The following is an 18,776-nucleotide window of genomic DNA, read 5'->3' on the forward strand; positions in this document are numbered from 1 at the left end:
CCTGCAAGGTAGCACTTTGCAGGTTGGATGAGTGTAACCGCAGGTACCACAATGCGGTTATTTATTAGAGTGCGCCTGCCCGAGCGACACGGGAGGGCGCAGCGAGCCGCCCTTCAGCAGTAAGGGCGCGCGTCTCCCTCCTCCGCTTGTGCCCCGTCATGTCAGGAGGAAAAAAATGCAAGACTCTTCAATGGAGGAGGGAGAAAACAAGAAACAGCACGAAGAGTCAGGATTACGAGTGAGTATTCTGCATTTATTTTTTTTTTTAGTTTTATATTTATATTTAGTGAGTATTCTGCATTGAATTTATTTTTAGTTTTATATTTACGAGTGAGTATTCTGCATTGAATTTATTTTTAGTTTTATATTTATTACAAGTTTTTATATATCTGTATTCATTGCTGTTTTGTATAATTTCATTTTATGCAAAAACAAAGTTTTTCACAACCATTCCTTTTAGTTATGTTTTCGTAACAAAGTAAAAACAATATAATTTATGTGTCTATGTATGAATGTCTGTATATATATATATATATATATATATATATATATATATATATATATATATATATATATATATATATATATATATATATATATATATATATATATATATATATATATATATATATATATATATATATATATATATATATATATATATATATATATATATATATATGATATACTATCATTTAACTGTATAGATATTTGAATGGATAAGTATATCTCAGGTATATATATAATATATTTATATATATATTTTAAAACATAAAGGTTTCATTTATATATAAAGATAAAAACATATAAAATTAACATTATATATCTATAAAATATATATATAGGATATAATATATTATATATATAAAATATAAAAGTAGTATATATAGGACCAACCATCAAGAGACAAATAAGGATATGTGTCAGAATATACAAACCAGATACAACATATATATATAAAGCTATATAATATAAATATGTATATATAAGACTTTTTTACTTGGGGAACTCTTTTGTTTAATAAACAAAAATCCTGGATTCTGTGATATTCAATCCTTTTACCTTCATTTTGCAACAAACGGAAAGTCTCAAAATATTTAGATTTATGCTGAATTTTTGAAAAAAAAAAAAAAAAATTTTGGCTTGTTGCCTGATGTTGGAAAATCCAGGAAAATCCTGTCATTTCTTGATCAGCTTGCCGTAATTTTTTTCGCCGTTTCATATTATTCGTTACATAAAGTGTTATACATCAAAATGTGCGCAATTTCATGTAGAATACAACAAAAATAAATCATTCCTTTATCTCTTCACAGTTTTTAAATATTTACATCGAAATAACGATAAATAGAAAAAATCAACCTTCGGTCAACTTTGACTCGACCGAAATGATCGAAAAACGCATCCATAAGCCATAATTATTACATTCTAGAGTAACAATCAATCATTTACCTTCATTTTGCAACAAACGGAAAGTCTCTAGCACAATATTTAGATTTTTGGTGAATTTAAAAAAATTTCCTTCGCTCGCTCAAAGCGAATCAGCTGAAAATCGTGGCATTTCTTGCGTCTGCTTGCCGTAATTTTTCGCCAGTTTCATATTATTCGTTACATAAAGTGTTATACATCAAAATGTGCGCAATTTCATGTAGAATACAACAAAAATAAATCATTCCTTTAGCTCTTCACAGTTTTTAAATATTTTCATCGAAATAACGATAACTGACAAAATTTTAACGTTCGGTCAACTTTGACTCGACAGAAATGATCGAAAAACGCATTCCATAAGCCATAATTATTACATTCGAGTAACAATCAATCATTTACCTTCATTTTGCAACAAACGGAAAGTCTCTAGCACAATATTTAGATTTTTGGTGAATTTTTGAAAAAATAAAAAAAAAAAAAAAAAAAAATCCTTAGCTCCGCGCGCGCGGAATCAGCTGAAAATCGTGGCATTTCTTGCGTCAGCTTGCTGTAATTTTTTCGCCCTTTCATATTATTCGTTACATAAAGTGTTATACATCAAAATGTGCGCAATTTCGTGTAGAATACAACAAAAATAAATCATTCCTTTAGCTCTTCACAGTTTTTAAATATTTACATCGAAATAACGATAAATAGAAAAAAATCAACCTTCGGTCAACTTTGACTCGACCGAAATGATCGAAAAACGCATCCGTAAGCCATAATTATTACATTCGAGTAACAATCAATCATTTACCTTCATTTTGCAACAAACGGAAAGTCTCTAGCACAATATTTAGATTTTTGGTGAATTTTTGAAAAAAAATTTTCCTTCGCTCCGCGCGCGCGGAATCAGCTGAAAATCCTGGCATTTCTTGCGTCAGCTTGCCGTAATTTTTTCGCCCTTTCATATTATTCGTTACATAAAGTGTTATACATCAAAATGTGCGCAATTTCATATAGAATACAACAAAAAATAAATCATTCCTTTAGCTCTTCACAGGTTTTTAATATTTTCGCCGAAATAACGATAACTGACAAAATTTTAACGTTCGGTCAACTTTGACTCGATCGAAATGATTGAAAAACGCATTCGTAAGCCATAATTATTACATTCGAGTAACAATCAATCATTTACCTTCATTTTGCAACAAACGGAAAGTCTCTAGCACAATATTTAGATTTTTGGTGAATTTTTGAAAAAAATAATTTCCTCCGCTCCGCGCGCGCGGAATCAGCTGAAAATCGTGGCATTTCTTGCGTCAGCTTGCCGTAATTTTTTCGCCCTTTCATATTATTCGTTACATAAAGTGTTATACATCAAAATGTGCGCAATTTCATGTAGAATACAACAAAAAATAAATCATTCCTTTAGCTCTTCACAGTTTTTTAATATTTTCGCCGAAATCACGATAACTGACAAAATTTTAACGTTCGGTCAACTTTGACTCGACCGAAATGATCGAAAAACGCATTCGTAAGCCATAATTATTACATTCGAGTAACAATCAATCACTTACCTTCATTTTGCAACAAACGGAAAGTCTCTAGCACAATATTTAGATTTTTGGTGAATTTTTTTAAAAATAATTTCCTCCGCTCACGCGCGCGCACCTCCGCTGAAAATCCTGTCATTTCTTGCGTCAGTTTGCCGTAATTTTTTCGCCGTTTCATATTATTCGTTACATAAAGTGTTATACATCAAAATGTGCGCAATTTCATGTAGAATACAACAAAAAATAAATCATTCCTTTAGCTCTTCACAGTTTTTAAATGTTTACATCGAAATAACGATAAATTTTAAAAAATCAACCTTCGGTCAACTTTAACTCGATCGAAATTGTTCAAAAATGCAATTGTAAGCTAAAAAAACTTACAGTCTAGTAATATTCAATCAATTTCCTTCATTTTGGCACAATTGGAAAGTCTCTAGCACAATATTTTGATTTTTGGTGAATTTTTGAAAAAAATTTTTTTACGTCCGCGCGGTACGAATTCATGCATCATTTTGTGATAATATTTTCTCTGTGTTGCTTTAATCGTTTTACAATCTGTTATATACCAAAATCATCGCAATTTAGTGTACAATACAACTAAAAAAATTAACTCATTAGCTTTAACCGTTTTCCTTACAGCGCGATTTGTATACAATTATATACGAGTTTTTTTTCGCTGTCATATATTCCAATATTTATATATGATAATGATATTTTTTCATTTCTGATGATTGCATACTAAACTTCAGGCAATGAGAAAAAAAGGAGCCAAAAATGAACTCTTAATCTTGAAAACTAAGCGCGCTGTGATTTTTTGAAAAAAAAAAAAAAACTTTTTTTCCGCTTCAGCGCTACCTCTCGGAGGCCGCCGGCATACGGGAGACGTTTTTGAAAATAGGGCTTCGGCGTTAAAGGGTTAAATTACAGTTCCTCATAAATGTTAAAACTGGAATTAATGAAAATGTAGAATATTCTGAAAAAGTTTCCCCTACTGATTTACTTCCAAAGGTTGATAACCGCTGTTGGTTACATTTCGGAAAGTCACACAACACGTTTGACTGTTATCAACACTTTGCACTCTGGGCATTCAGGAGGAGGACCAGGTGGACTGTTCATTGTGTCCATGTGTCAAATGAGTATGGCCTATTCGCAGAAGCGTCAGAATTACTTGTGTGTGTGTGTCTCTCTCTGATATGATGAACTCCATTTTCCAACACAGGACTTTGTTTCAATTTATTATTTATAGGTTCCTCATTCCATATATTGTGCCATTTATTTATAATGACTGGTTCTATATCTCTTATATAATCATTGTCTGGGATTTTTACATTTTCTCTTGTCATGTGGACTGCTGCTTAAGCTGCTTTATCAGCCTCTTCATTTCCTTTAATCCCTACATGGGCAGGGATCCAACATATTTCAATATTTTCCCATTACAGTATTATACAATTTGTGGAGTTCAAAGTTAATCTGCTGTACAATATTATTTTTTGAATGACTTCTAAAGCATTTCTTGAGTCGCTAAAAATCACAAAATTATTGAATGATATGTTTTATAATTTTAATGGCTACTGCAATTGCACATAACTTGGCTGTAAATACGGAGGCATCATCAGGTAGAGAGAACTGATATGTTTTGTTTTGGCTACTGCAATTGCACATAACTTGGCTGTAAATACGGAGGCATCATCAGGTAGAGAGAACTGATATGTTTTGTTTTGGGATATTGCGGCATGTCCCACTCCATACTGAGACTTAGATCTGTCTGTGTATATTATGTAATGTGGACCTTTTTGGATCATATGTTCTACTGTATGATGTCTATGGTGTTCTCGGGTATATAAGGAACTTTTTTTATAAATATTTTAAGTGTGTGCAAATTTTCATCTTATTCATATTCCAAGGAGGAGGTAATTTTACTACTGAAGGTAGCTGTATATTTGAATTCAGTGACTCGAACAATTTTCTAGATCTAATTGGGAAAGGTGGTAAATGACTGTTAATAAATACATCTCTTAATTCAAATAATTTTTTGGTTGGAGAATCACTTGTCTGAATTCTCAGGCCACTCTTCATTGTTACTAACTCTCTATGGAGAGAAAGAGAGGTAGTTCACCACATTCAACTCGTAAAGAAGACTTTGGTGATGATCAAAAAGCTCCTGAACATATTCTAAGGCCTTCATTATGAACTGGGTCTAACGTTTTCTGCACTGCGTCTGATGCTGAGCCATGTATTTCGCTTCCATAATCAATGATAATAAGGGTATGCCTATCGGCTCCCCAAGTAGTGTTCAATAGTTTTTTAATTAGATTTAAGGCTCTTTTACATTTTGAGTTCATGTAAGTTATGTGGGCTTTCCAGTTCAAGTGACAATCAAATACTAATCCCAAAAATTTTGCTGTCTGGCCAACTGGTATGGAATGAATTGTGATTTTCAACTCTATTTCTTCACCTTTTTTCCTTTTTTATTTTTTTATAAAATACTACTGCTTGAGTCGTTTGTATGGATAATTTAAAACCTACAGATGAGGCCCATTTATCTATTTTAATTATAGTTTTATTAATGATTCGTTCTGCATGTTTTAATCGAGATGCTGAATAATATAAGGCAAAATCATCCATATACAAGTTACTTATAATTCCAATAGGTAGATTATTACTGATGTCATTTATAGCTAAAGTAAACAGTGTGCTACTAAGGACGCTTTCTTGTGGAACACCATTTTCAAGTGGAAATCTACTTGACAATACATCATCAATTCTCACCTGAAAAGTGCGATTTGTCAAAGAGTTTTGGATAAACCTGGGTAAATGTCCACGGATGTTGTTATGTAACGTTTTTAATATTGCATATCTCCACGTAGTGTCATATTCCTTTCCAATGTCAAAAAAAAGACAGCTATAGTAATTTGTTTTCATTCAAATCCTCTGCGTATGTGGTCAGATAGAGAATCCAATGTAGATCTGTTAGACTGTGACCCGAACTGAGTGGGAGTCAAAATGTTATTTTCTCGAATGTGCCATGTTAGTCAAGCATTTTCCACTTTCTCTTGTAATTTGCATACGCAACTTGTTAAAGAAATTGGTCTGTAATTGTTTACATTACTGGGATCCTTTCCAGGTTTGGGGATATGAATAATTATAGCTTTACACCGTTCATCAGGAAATAAATTTCGAAGCCATAAGTGATTATAAAACTCTAATTAAAGTATGGCTTTGCCAAAGGTGCTAAGTGGCAGGTCATTTCAAAACAAATATTGTCAACTCCAGGGGCAGATTTATTGCTGTTGAAGAGAGCATATTGTAACTCTAACATATTAAATTTTCTATTATAATATAGATCTTATATTGTTTCAAAATTTATTGTTATTAATTCTACACTATTTTTCTTTATGCAGAAGTGTTCATCTAAATTTTTATCACTACTTACCGTATTTGACGGCGTATAAGACGCACTTTTTTAGCAAAAAAAAAAAAAAAAAAATGGCCTAAAAAATCCCCCTGCGTCCTATGTACATAATGTAGGCTCAAAATTTAAGAATTTTGGCAGAAATTATACATGAAACGTCACGTAGATGTTGTAGCCCAGCCTAACATTCCGTGTTATCCTAATAACCTATTAAAAAACGTTTATTATAATTATTTATCATTATCACACTTACCATCACCGCAATTACTACTGCTAGTATTATAATCAATATCTACGTTGTTATTATCGATATTTTCATTAAAATGTGTTAATATCTTTATCGTCGTCTACAGCGGATCGCCGCATTCCACATTTACAGACTTACAGTACGTGTGCTGCCACCTATTGGTGATTATCTCGAGAGCTTTACGGATAACAAGGCTTCGTTCAGTTGGTAGTTGGCAATTCCTGCTAACATTCTCTTTACGCATAACAACATGGCTTCGATCAATTGGTGGTTGACAATTCCTGCTACCATTCTCTTTAGGCATAATAACAAGGCTTCGTTGAGTTGATACTTCGTAACTCGTGCTAGCATTCACTTTTAAGAATAATAACATGGCTTTGTTCAGTTGCTCACGAGACTCGAGCCGTTACATAGAAACATTTTTATTTATTGGATTTTACCCTTGATTGCATACTTTTATAATATATAATGGATATATATAACATATATTACCGTAGGTAACATCTTTATTAATGTTTTTGTTGATTCTGCCGGTAAGAAACAATGTTTACAGATGAATGTGTTGCAATCTATTGGTAAACCTATGAGGTAGCTTTCAGCAGCAGACGAAACATTCGATCGTAGTAAATGGCTGATTGTATAATACATATTTTGATAAATATAAATATGGTAAATAACTTATTTATTAATGTTTTTGTCGATTCTGTTGGTAAGAAACAATATGCATATGATAACCTAATACTACAGTTTTTACTTACCAAATTTATATGAACATAGGCTAGGAAACCTTATTTTTTTTCCCCTCAATGTCCTGCTGAAATTGGGGTGCGTCCTATGCAGACATGCGTCTTATAAGCCATCAAATACGGTACTTTTGCTAAGTTTTCTCCTACTACATTACTTATTTCTTTTGGATCAAGTATTTTTTTCCATCTTTTAATATGGCATGTCTAAGTGGTTTACCATGGGTACCATTTGTTTTCCTTAATTTTTCCCATATTTTTTATGGGAGTATTATTAGAGAGATCTGATACATATTTCCTCCATGAAATGATTCTTCATGGAAATACTTCTTTTTTAAATTTTGCAGATATTTTGTTATATAGAAGTTTTAATGTATCAATAATATAGTTAGTTTTTGTATATTTTCTTCTAATATCAGTAATGTTGTGTATTTTACTGAACTTTCTATTCAAATTATCTAATCGTCTTCCAATTCGGCGTTTTATTTTTATTAATTCTGTTAGTTTTTTAGACCACCCTGGGACTTTGTGTTTTGTTGGATGAGGTTTTGATTTTGGTGTTACTTTATCAGCAGTATTTTTAATGAAATCAACAAGAAACCTATTTGTTTCATTATGATCTTGTATATACAGTATTCAAATGGTGGGATCTTCCTAGTGTGGAATTCATATTGCTCCCAATCTGCTTTACAAATGATATATTGAAAGACATGCTTGGTGGGATTATTTTGTAATAATGAAATTAATATTGCTAAATGATCACTGGTATGCAAGTCATCAACTGTATTCCAATCCAATCTGTCTACTTAGTTCCTCATTGGATGGGTGGGTATTGTTCTCAGTTAGCATTCTGCTGGTCCCACGTTCAATTCTCCGACCAGCCAATGAAGAATTAGAGGAATTTATTTCTGGTGACAGAAGTTCATTTTTCGTTATAATGTGGTTCAGACTCCACAATAAGCTGTAGATCCCATTGCTAGGTAACCAATTGGTTCTTAGCCACATAAAATATATCTAATCCTTCAGGCCAGCACTAGGAGAGCTGTTAATCAGCTCAGTGTTCTGGTTAAACTAAGGTATACTTATGCTTGTTGTACATAGAGTTAAGCCTACTGAGGAAAATGTTCCATGTGTTTTTGATAAATATGTGCTGATTTTGTTATCATTTATACAGCACATGTCGTTTGAATCCATGAATTCTTCTATTTTACTTCCTACTTTTTTTTTTACTTTGTACAATTACAGTCCCATATCGGGTTGTGAGCATTAAAATCACTTACTATTAATGTAAGTTCCTTAGAACAATAAGTCAACAAAACTATGTCAACAATAGATAAATACATCTTAGCATCTACATCACAAGAAGAAGAAGGAAATGTAGGTACAGCCATATATGTATATAACAAAGTAGTATATGACAAAGTACCTGTAAACATTACTGACTTGCAAACATCAGATATAGAAATGTGGTAAATGGAACCATTTCACTGGGTGACACAGGTCGACCCCAGAAAACAATAATTATGTAATTTATAATTTATACCACTAATCTAATAAAAATTACGACACTGATAAACTTGAAGAATTACTTAACAGGTATTGAAAATATTATGTTATAGCGGCCAAGTTTTACTTTTTTTTGTATTATCAATTTGGACTTTTTCTAATAATTTACTCATGACATATACTTGTTTTTCTTTATAATATATTAAGTGTGCAACGCACAAGCAAAACTTTTCATGGTTGACTGATTTATAGGTTTTAGGTAGGCTTGCCAAGCACTGGGGCAAATATGGCCATTCAGCACTGAAAATCAAACTATTTAGTTAAAACTCATCAAAAATACAAATTAAGAGAAAAAGAAACTTTTTAAAATTTATTAATTTAGCTAAAATTCATTAAAATTATAAATTAAGATGAAAAATTTTCAAAAAAATATTTAGTTTTATAATACGAATTAAATTTGTAAAATCTGTTAAAAAAGTTAAATTCTGAAACAAAAATTAATTTTCTTTAAAAACAACATTGTTTTACTTACATCATAATTATCATCAAATACCTTACTCATGGACCTGCCATACAGTGAGGTAACTCTCCTGTCTCGGGTAAAAATTGGGCAATCAATTAATAAATGCTTTACTGTTAAAACTTCCTGACAGGAACTGCAGATTGGAGCCTGTCTCCCTTCTCAGTTTGCATTAGTTTGTAAAGTCCCCGCTCAACGTGTTCTCAACAGTGAACATCCCGTTTTCTGCGGTGCCTTCACATCGACCTAGGGTCGATCAGAACATATGTTTATCACCATAATGGTAAATTGTATATTTATTGTCTAAATAGTAACGCTTTATGTACAAGTAACGAATTATTTATGCTATGTGTCAGACATTATTGAGCACTATGTTTTCTGTATGAACTTGTCCTGTTTTTGTAAAGAATCAGTTTGACCTCAGGTCACCTGTAAATCTTTGTACCCGCGGTCTCTGCGAAGTACACAGACATTCGTATCCCGCTTTATAAGTGGTTTGCTTCATCAATAAACTAGCAGTACTTGTCTTCCTGCTCATTATTTCGCACCTCTCACAGTGGTGACCCCCGGAGTGGTTCCCGGAAGCCATTAATGGACCCAAACGGCGACTAAGTCTTGGCCTGATGAACCTCACCCACGCCCCTAACGGACTAACTACGGTGCTCTGACAAAGCGTTCGGGCATTTATCGACCCTCATCGGCAGGTCGCCAGCGTCATTAGTGGATCCGCAAGGCATGCTCCCCTAGCGTGTATTGGCGTGAGTATTCCCTCACACTCCAAGTGAGAGCGCGAAATGAGCAAGGACGTGGACATTCCCAACCACGTACAAATTACTGCGAACCTCTCGGAGGCAGACACCTCCCTCTCGCAACCCCCTCCTGCACGCACCTCCACGCCGGTATCTGCCCCCCACAGGATGACCCCCCTGATGGACCAACCAAAGACAGACCTTAACATAAGGCTGTCGCCATTTACCAGGGAAAACGCAGCATCCTGGTTCTACAGGGTCGAGGGGCAGTTCAGGGTAGCAGGCCTAACAGATGAGGTGTTGAAAGTGGACATCGCCATCAACACCCTCCCGAAGGAGATATACAAGAAGATCGCCCCGTGGTTGATGACGACGTCGGGCCCCACCACCTTCCTAGAACTAAAATCCACTCGTCGAGATATGCTCCCTGCCAGTCTCCGAGAGAACAGCCCACGCCCTAGAACTCACCCTCAACCCCCGGCAGGAGGGAAACCTCTTGGAAGCGTGGCATGCCCTCCAGGACCTCCTCCTCGAGACTGACAGCAGCAGCAGGCGCAAAGAAATCAGCAAGTCGAGGGAGATCTTCCTGCGGCAGCTACTGCCAGAGGTCCATGGGCAGATCACGGACGCCTATACCCTGCCGGTCAAGGGCCTAATCAGGGTGGCGCAGCAGCTGACGGATTCCACGAAGGTGGCCAAGTGGGCGACCACGCCCGCACACTCCACCAACTGCCTCCTGCCGGAGGACCCCACCACGGAGCCCATCAACGCCATTGAGCAGAAAAGACCGTCCCACCAGCAGAAGAGGGAGGGGCCGGAGATTTGCTATTACCACCGGAGGTTTGAGAGAGCTGCCCGGAGGTGCGAAGCCCCCCTGCCCTTTCTTCCCTTCAAAAAAAAGGAGGAGGCAGCAGCCAACCACACAGGCCGCCATGGCAGCAGCAGCAGAAACACTCAGGGGCCCCTTACCATTAGGTTTCTATGTCCGCGACACCATCTCCAGCAGGATGATGTTGGTTGACACTGGAGCCATGCATTCAGTGTTTCTGCCTTCAGGAGAGGACCGCAGATGCCTGCCGGACCAGACTGCCTCCCTGACGGCCACAAACGGGTCCCCCATCCTCTCCTACGGCACCAAGCTCCTGTCAATCTCCTTCCTTGGCCAGAGGTACAGCTGGGAGTTCATCATCGCGGACATCAGGACCCCACTCCTAAGGGTGGACTTCCTCACCCACTTCAGGCTGGCAGTCGACGTCGGCCACAAACGCCTGCTGGACACCCAGTCCTGCCAGTCCCTGCCCTTGTTGCCAGGCCCCAGGGAGCCCGCCATCTGTTCCGTCGTGCCCCACCAGTACGGTTCCATACTGAAGGAGTTCCCAGAGGTCTCCAAACCCAAGCTCCGCCAGATGCCCGGGACTCCCACCAAACACGTGATATACCACTACAGCAAAACAAAGGGCCCCTGACGCACACAAAGCTTCGACGGCTTCCCCCACAGTGCCTTCAGGAGGCCAAAAAGGCCTTCGCCGAGATGGAAAGAACGGGCATATGCAAAAAGGCTCCCAGCCCGTGGGCCTCCCCCCTTCACATGGTGCAGAAAGCGGATGGCACCTGGAGGCCCTGCGGTGACTACAGGCGGCTGAACCTTGCAACAGAGCCCGACCCTACCCACTGCCGAACATGCAGGACCTGATGGCCTCTTTTCACAGGGCCAAAATATTCTCCAAAATGGATCTTTTAAAGTCTTATTTTCAGGTACCAGTAGCACCGGAGGACATCCCTAAAACCGCCATCGTCCTGCCCTCTGGGTCCTACGTCTTCGCCTTCTCCATCTTTGGCCTGAGGAACGCGGGCGCAACTTTCCAGAGGTTGATGGACAGCATTCTGGGGGACCTGGACTTCTGTGTCTGCTACGTCGACGACATCCTAATCTTTTCCAGATCCTGGGAGGAACCTCTGCGACACATCCAAAAGGCCCTGCAGCACCTGCAGGAAAGTGGCCTCGTCGTCAGGTTTGACAAGTGCACCTTCGGCGTCGAGAAGGTGGAATTCCTAGGCCACAAGATATCCCCAGAGGGTGTCCGCCCAATGTCGTCGAAGGTCGAAGCCACTGAGAAGTTCCCCACCCCTACCTCCATCAGGGCCGTACAAGAATTCCTTGGGATGGTCAACTACTACAGAAGATTCATCCCGGGGATCGCTCACACCATGGCCCCCTGACGGAGGTCCTGAAGGGATGTCCGAAGACCTTAGTGTGGGGCCCCGACCAGCAGAAGGCCTTCCTCCGGACGAAGGCTGCCCTCACCAAAGCAACATCTCTGGCCCACCAGGACCCCAACGCTCCCCTCCAGCTGACGACGGACGCCAGCAACGTCGCCTGTGGAGCTGTCCTGGAGCAAGCCATCAAGGGACCCCTCAGCCCATCGCCTTCTTCAGCAGGAGGCTAAGCCCCACCGAGTCCCGCTACAGCACCTTTGACTGGGAACTCTTCGCAGCATACCAAGCAGTACGGCACTTCAAGTTCCTCCTGGGGGGAATGCCCTTCACAATTTGGACCGACCACCAGCTGCTGGTCCATGCCTTCACGAAGTTGGGGGACGCATGGTCCCCTAGGCAGCAGCGGCACCTCGCGGCCATCACAGAGTTCACCTGCACCATCAAATACCTCTCCGGCAGGAAGAACCCGGTAGCTGACGCCCTCTTGAGGATCGACTATGAGGACCTCGCCCGTGAACAAGCTGCTGACCCTGAGACCCCAGCCTACCGTACAGCCGTCACATCGCTGAAGTAGAAGGACATGCCCTTCGGCTCAGGGGGATGAACATTACTGAGTGACATCAGCACCGGACCCCCCCGCCCCCTGGTGCCCACCTCCAGACGTCAGGTGGTCTTCGACGTCATCCACGGCCTATCCCACCCCTCCAGAAGGACAACAGCCAAGCTGCTGATGGAGAAGTTTGTCTGGCACGGGATATGGAAGGACGCGATGGCCTGGGCAAGGCAGTGTGTGCACTGTCAGGCCAGCAGAGTAGTACGGCACTCCGAATCAGGAGTGGGCGAGTTCCCCCAGCCAAAGAGATGCTTTGGGCACACCCACGTCGACGTGGTGGGTCCTCTTCCCCCATCAGCAGGAGCCAGTTACCTTCTGACAGTCGTCGACTGCTCCACCAGGTGGCCTCAAGCTATCCTCCGCCACCCAGGTCTTCGTCAGGGACAGCGCCATATGCCCACCCTTAACTAGACCCTACAGAGGACCATTCCTTGTACTGAAAAGGAACAAGAAGGCATTCCGAGTGGCCATCCACGGGCGGGAAGACTGGATATCTATAGATCGTCTCAAACCCACATTCCTGGAGGAGGACAACGGAGGCGGACCCCAAAGCCTCCTGCAGGATGTGGCACCCCCCTGGACAGCCCAGGATGTGGCACCCCCCTAGACAGCCCCAGGCGCAGGAAGGAGACGTGGGCGTCCCTGGACAACCCAGCAACCAGACAGGAAGGCACCCCAACAAACTGCTGCAGAGGACACCGAGGAAGGCGACCACCCTCTCCAGTTGACATCGAGAAAGTGAGGGCCCCTTTGTCGCCCCAGCAGACACCTGCTTTGATCAGACGTTGCCTCCATCTTGGGGGGGGGGGTATTGTAAAGTCCCCGCTCAACGCGTTCTCTATAGTGAGCATCCCATTTTCTGCGGTGCCTTCACATCGACCTAGGGTTGACCAGAACATATGTTTATCACCATAATTGTAAATTGTATATTTATTGTCTTTCTAAACAGTCATGCTTTATGTACAAGTAACGAATTATTTATGCTATGTGTCAGACATTATTGATCACTATGTTTTCTGTACGAACCTGTCCTGTTTTTGTAAAGAATTAGTTTGACCTCAGGTCACCTGTAAATCTTTGTACCCACGGTCTCTGCAAAGTACACAGACGTCCGCATCCTGCTTTATAAGCGGCTCGCTTCATCAATAAACTAGCAGTACAGTACTTGTCTTCCTGCTCATTATTTTGCACCTCTCTCACAAGTAACTATGCACAGCATTCATATGTCCCTACACACAGCCTTGTTAAAATAATGCTAGCCCTCCAATCTGGATGATCTGACGACTGCCATCTCTTAACAGCAAAATGGCCTTAACTTCATATTACCAGTTATGTTTTCCCAACCAATTTGCCAATTCCTACTTACATAGATATGAATAATTTGCTTAAAATCAGAGTATGGGAGGTTTATGAGTGCCTGATTATGTAATCTTATCGATTCTTTAACTGCCTTATCGGCTCTCTCATTCCCATCTATACCCACAAGAGCAGGTGCCCAACAAAAGCTCACCCTGATACGCTTGCGGAAGTAAAGGAGAGCCAGCCATTTCTGTACTGCTTGTACAAGGTGGTGGAAGGGAATCAACTGTTTCAATGACGATAAAAGACTATTTGAGTCAGAGTATATGATAAAACTCTCATCATTCCTTCCTTTATTAAAAACATATTTTACAGCTTCAAGAACTGCAAATAATTCAGCCGTGAATATCGAGCAGGAAGGGGGTAATTTTCTCTTGATTATATAATTTCCTACCACTACTGCACAGCCAACTCCATCCTCCGACTCAGAGCCATCAGTAAATATGCTCTGCCCTCTGTGCTGTACTGGAGGGAATGCTGATGAAATTCCATTCTAATCTCTTCACTGGAAATATGTTTCTTCCCTCCAACAACTGGGCATATGTCAATAAGCGATTTGCAACAAGGTGGAGATTTAGGGAATGCAACCTGTGCTATTGGTGTTGTCAATATGCCAACATCTCTACTTTCTCTTTCAAGTCTCCCCTCCAGAGGTTTGGGTAGTCGGTGTCTATTTGCTGCCCGATCTACTGGGCCTTTCACATACTTATAATTTGGATTGCTGTTTGTGTTTAAGGATTTGGGCAGTGCCTTAAGCCGAGTTCTTCCCTGAGGATTGACAGAAGGGGTAAGCCCGAGTCTAGATATATGCTAGCTCCAGGGGAAGTGCTGTATGCCCCTGTACATATCCGTAATCCCAAGTTATGTACTCTACTACATCTAATTTGTCAAGTTTAGTTTTACAAGAAGACCCATAGGTTTGACAAGCATAATCCATCTTGCTTAAGCATAAAGATATATAAAGCTTAAGCAGAGTTTTTCGGTCTGCTCCCCAATCAAAATGTGATATCACCTTCAATATATTTAGTGACTGTTTAACTGTTAGCGAGGTCATTTATGTGAGGACCAAAGGTAAGTTCATCAAATATCATCCCAAGAAACTTACTGCAGTATATAGCAAAGTCATCTACAAATAATGATCCTTGGACCCCAGTTGGTATGTGGTCCATCATACTATTGATTGCTATTGCAAATAAGATAACACTTAGCATGCTACCTTGAGGGACACCTTCTTGTATATAGAAAGAGGATAATGTAGATCCAATGTGAACTTTTAGGTAGCGACCTGACTAAAATCCTTAATAAACAATACATATTGTCTCCAATGGCCCAAGAAGCCAACTGCTTCAGAATACCATCCCTCCAAGTGGTATTGTAAGCTCTCTCCATATCAAAGAAGACTACAACAACTTGATTCTGGATGGCAGAAGCATTTTGGACCTCCCTTGATAACATAAATAGTGGGTCTACAGTACTTCTATTCTTTCTGAATCCAAATTGCCTATTGGATAAAAGCTTTTTTGTTTCTAAATACCAGACCAATCTGTTATTTACCATTCTTTCAGACAACTTACATACACAGCTTGTGAGAACTATAGGCCTGTAACTTTGAGTTAGTTCTGGGTTCTTACCAGGCTTAAGACGGGACTACAACTGACGTCTTTCATGACTTTGGAGAGGTATGAAGTTTCCAAAGATCATTCAGAGTATCCAAGAGGAAGCCAACTGGTCTCTGGAAAGTGCGTTAACATTTCATACCTAATATCATACTCTCCAGGGAACGTTGATGATGAGTTAGCTAAAGCATTCAGCATCTCATCCATAGTGAAAAGCACATTGAAAGCCTCTAGTTACAGCAGTTCTTGTGGCCCAGTGAAGTAACTGGAGTTCAGGCAACCACCAAGGAATTGGTCGATGGCGGAATAAGCCAGTGGTTTTAGGAATGAAATACAATCCAGCAGTGTGAAGAGTACCATTTTAAGTAAATCAATGGCATCAACACTGCTAAACTCATCTGCCTCATCTTCGATTTCACTTAATTCCCTGAACTTATTCCAGTGTGCTTTATCCAAGCACCAGCGAGGAGATCGACGCTCTGGTGGACTACTACTGTATTGCTTTTAATGATTACTGGTGCATGGCCACTAGTTCTCCAGTGAAAGTCAATAAGGCAGTTAGAACTAACTATGGATAGGTCAATACATGACAAAGTGCCTGTTTGTATATGAAAGTGAGTAGGCTCACCTGTATTAAGAATCCCTCTAACTTCGTTTTCAACTAGTGATGCTATGAGATTGCCTTTTCTATTAGCTAAAACATCACCCCACAATGGGTGTCTACTGTTCCTGTCTCCTACAAGCAGAAACAGTTGAGGAAGTTGACTAATCAATCCTACTACATCATTATAGCAGACATCATCACTGGGAGGTAAGGAGAGAGAGCAAACAGTATATTTTTTTATTTAATTATACTTGCACTGCAACTGCTTGAAGGGGAGTCTGCAGACTTAAAGATATCTGAGGAATGCCATGGCGAATATAAACCAAACTCCCTCCATGACTTCCTACTTGAGGATTACAAGCAGTTCGATATGCAGTTTATTCCCTTGGACAAGGAGTATTAATATCCAACATCGTTTCCTGTAAACAAATAAAAACTGGAGAGAATTCATGAATGAGCATCTTAAGCTCTTCATACTTAGCCCTCAGACCTTGACAGTTCCACTGCAAGATGGAGGAGAAAATGCTGGTTATTTTCTAGAGGACACTTTGAAAGACGACCTCAATTCCGTATTTTTCATTTTATTGCTACTTCCTGATGATTTTTTAAAGGATGGTCGAGATATTTTTCATTTTACACTCTTTATAACATTATGTAGCTTATCTGATTGGCGAGGATTGTGGTGTAGATTAACAGTGATTTTTGAGTGAATTATCTCATCAGGCGATTTTGATCTATCAACTTTATTTAGACAATATTTCATACCTGCTGCTAGGTATTTCAGCATGTCTCGTAACTGGAGGGGAAAAGGAAGGTGGTCTCCCTCTTTTCCTATTGGAAAGTGGGGAGATATGTTGGTATTTTCCCTCTGTTATGAGAGCATTAACATGCTGTTGAGTACCGAGTTCCTCTCCTAAATCAGACAGAGAGAGCGTCTGGGATGACAGCCTCGGGGTGCTCATCTTAGGAGAAGAAGGTGCAGAGGGACCGGGGGTAATATTCAAAATTGGAGGTACTGATATCTGAATTGGAGGCTGAGCATTTACATATGAACTTATGTTTGCATTCATTGGCCTACCTGGCATTTTTGGTTATCTTGCTTGCTGATATTTAATTTCAAGGCATTTGCATAATTCTTTTCAATACTTAAAAGTCATCTGGCATAACCCACACTTATATGTTCTGCATCTGATTTTAGTAGGGCTGCTGTTTCCATTTGAAAATGTGGGCATTTTCTATCATTGGACTTATGACTCAAATTACAATTAATGCACTGCGTGCCTAATGTGAGTTCGCCATGAGCTGGTGCAGAACAGTTGTCACACAATTTGTCATTTTTACAGACTCGAGAAGGATGACCATATCTGAAACAATTGAAGTACTGCAATGGTTTTTGTTTGTATGGGCGTACCAACACCCTTTCATTTTCTATATACAAATGAGAGTGAACATTATGATCCTCAAAAGTAATAATTATCATTGTAGTTTTGGAATTTTACGTATCTGCCAAACCTGTTTTGGACACAAATCTAATATCTCCTCTTCTTTGAAGTCATATAAATCCCTGTTGAAGATGACCCTTCTTCCACAACTAAATTAATATGGGGTTTGATATCTACTAACATTTCATTGTTATCTACTTTTAAATTGCAAAGCGTAAGTGATTGTGTCTGATTTTGCATGGATAAGAACAGATTTCTTACCAAATCTAGAAATGTCACTACTTCCTATAGTACCTATTGCATATATTTACTGAATTTAAAATAATTATAATTCTTCTCTTTTGCAGTTGCTATAAGCCACTGAGGGAGTTTAGGTACTCCCTGCAGATTAGTTTCAAGAGTTGGAAACTCATTTTCATTCCAGTCAGCTGGGCGACAAACATCTAAATATTTAGGGAATTTGTCACAAAGTGCTCCCTTTATATTACAATTATGAAGAAGAATACTTTCAGTGTTACATGTGGCACCAAAGGCATCTTCGTGTTCCTCAAAAGAGATCCAAGCTTCCCATTTCTCATCTTCATTATAGCTCATACGTATTTCTAAAATTTTCCCATGTTTAAATGATACAAAAATAGACTCATAATGACATTCAAGGGGTATCTTATATGCATGCAAAATTGTCAATTTTCTATGGTGACTTTCATCACTCTTAAAATATTTCTTTTGTGGAGTTCCCTGTGGAGAGGCTGCATCAACCTTAGTTTCTTCTTTCTGAGGTGGAATCT

Source organism: Macrobrachium rosenbergii, chromosome 8 (genome assembly GCF_040412425.1).
Source record: "Macrobrachium rosenbergii isolate ZJJX-2024 chromosome 8, ASM4041242v1, whole genome shotgun sequence".
Taxonomy (NCBI): domain Eukaryota; kingdom Metazoa; phylum Arthropoda; class Malacostraca; order Decapoda; family Palaemonidae; genus Macrobrachium; species Macrobrachium rosenbergii.